Source organism: Aotus nancymaae, unplaced genomic scaffold (genome assembly GCF_030222135.1).
Source record: "Aotus nancymaae isolate 86718 unplaced genomic scaffold, 86718_ANA_hifiasm-v0.15.2.pri h1tg000029l, whole genome shotgun sequence".
Taxonomy (NCBI): Eukaryota; Metazoa; Chordata; class Mammalia; order Primates; family Aotidae; genus Aotus; species Aotus nancymaae.
The window spans coordinates 95,350,412-95,352,519 of record NW_026988442.1 but is presented as its reverse complement, the minus strand read 5'-3'; the positions used below and the strand labels follow the sequence as shown (position 1 = coordinate 95,352,519).

Sequence of the window (2,108 nt, the reverse complement as noted above, 5' to 3'; positions counted from 1 at the left end):
ACTCTGACACCCAGGCTGGAGTGCAGAGGTGCAATCTCAGCTCACTGTAACCTCCGCCTCACAGGCTCAAGTGATTCTCCTCCCTCAGCCTCCCAAGCAGCTTGGACTACAGGTCCCTGCCACCATGCCCAGCTAATTTTTGTATTTTTAGTAGAGGTGGAGTTTCACCATCTTGGCCAGGCTGGTCTTGAACTCCTGACCTCGTGATCTGCCCACGTTGGCCTCTCAAAGTGCTGGGATTACAGGAGCGAGCCACCATGCCTGGCCCTAAACAACAGCATATTCACTTTGCAATCTTTTTTTTTTTGAGATAGAGTCTTACCATGTCATTGAGGCTGGAGTGCATGAAGTGCAGTGCTGTAGTCTTGGGTGAATTCACCATCAACCTCCTGGGCTGGAATAATCCTCCCATCTCAGCCTCCCTACTAGATGGGACTACAGGTGCATTGTTTTGTATATTTTGCAGAGACGAGGTTTTTACCATGTTACCCAGCCTGGTCTCAAATTCCTGGAGATGGAGTTTTGCTCTTGTCACCCAGGCTGGAGTGCAATGGTGAGAGATCTCAGCCCACTGCACAACCTCTGCCTCCTGGGTTCAAGTGATTCTCCTGTCTCAGCTTCCTGAATAGCTGGGATTACAGATGCACACCACCATACCTGGATAATTTTTGTATTTTTGGTAGAAATGGGGTTTCACCATGTTGGCCAGGCTGGTCTCAAAGTCTTGACCTCAGGTAATCTGCCTCTCTTGGCTTTCCAAAGTGCAGGGATTACTGGTGCTAGCCACAGCACCTGGCTCAGAATGTAAAAGAAATCTGAAGACACTTAATGCAACCTCCTAGATCAGGTGCAAATATTTCCCGGCTAGGCCAGGTGTGGTGGCTTATACCTATAATCCCAACACTTTGGGAGGCTGACAGTAGGATCACTTGAAGCAAGGGGTTGGACAGCAGGCTGGTCGACAAAGCGAGACCCCCCCATCTTTATTTTTAAAGAAAGAAAAACTTCCAGCATTTCTTTCTTTCTTTTCTTTTTTTTTTTGTTTGATATGCAGTCTTGCTCTGTCACCCAGCTGGAGTGCAGTGGCGTGATCTCAGCTCACTGCAACTTCTGCCTCATGGTTCAAGCAATTCTCCTCACTCAGCCTCCCAAGAGGTTGGAACTACAGGCATGTACCACCATGCCTGGCTAATTTTTTTATTTTTATTTTTTATCAGGGGAAAGCGCAAATGCAGTCCCGCACTACCACAAATTATGCAGTCCAGTTTCCCACATCTAGAGAAATCGCAGGGGTCAGCACATCCGGGTGAAATGGATGAGCCTCGCGCTGGGAAAACCACCTTCATGATCATGGTATCTTCCCTGCCAGGTAATTTTTGTATTTTTAGTAGAGATGAGGTTTCACCATGTTAGCCAGGCTGGTCTCAAATTCCTGACCTCAGGTTAACCACCCACCTCAGCCTCCCAAAGTGCTGGGATTATAGGCACAAGCCACTGCACCCACCCTCACATATATCTGTTTTTCAAAGCTCTTCACTCTTGATATTATCTATTTATTTATTGGAGACAGGCTGTCATGCTGTGGCCCAGGCTGGAGTGCAGTGGCACAATCACAGCTTACTGCAAACTCCGCCTTCTGGGTTCAAGTGATTTTTGGGCCTCAGCCTCCTGAGTAACTGGGATTAAAGGTGCATTTGGGTAATTTTTGTAGTTTTTTTTTAGTAGAGACCAGGTTTCACCATGTTAGCCAGGCTGGCCTCAACTTCCTGATCTCAAGTGATTTGCCCATCTCAGCCTCCAAAGTCCTGGGGCTACAGGCTTGAGCCACCCTGCCCAGCCCATTCCTGCTATTATTTAATTGTATTTTTTTCTTGTCAAACAATTTACATTTGGAATTGATGTTTAGTTTTACTTGTAATGTAGCTTTCTGCCGTTCTTTACCAAGGACTAGGTTTCTAAAGTGTTGCTCAGAGACTTGGCAACAACGGCTTAGAGTGCAAATGGGGTTGATGCCAGAGGGCCTCAAGGCTGGATTGTCTGAATTAGATACTGAAATTGATGACCCCTCACCCCAGGCACCTTCTATTCAAATGATCATAGTTAATGGG

General features: G+C 46.8%; 1 non-coding gene across 1 annotated transcript; it reads right to left on the bottom strand.

Moving 5' to 3' along the window:
• Positions 1 to 1,214: 1,214 nt before the first annotated feature.
• On the bottom strand, positions 1,215 to 1,377 carry LOC135277164 (U1 spliceosomal RNA). The gene has a single exon (XR_010344757.1). It is a non-coding gene; the product is annotated as a U1 spliceosomal RNA (small nuclear RNA).
• Between the last annotated feature and the right edge of the window lie 731 nt (positions 1,378 to 2,108).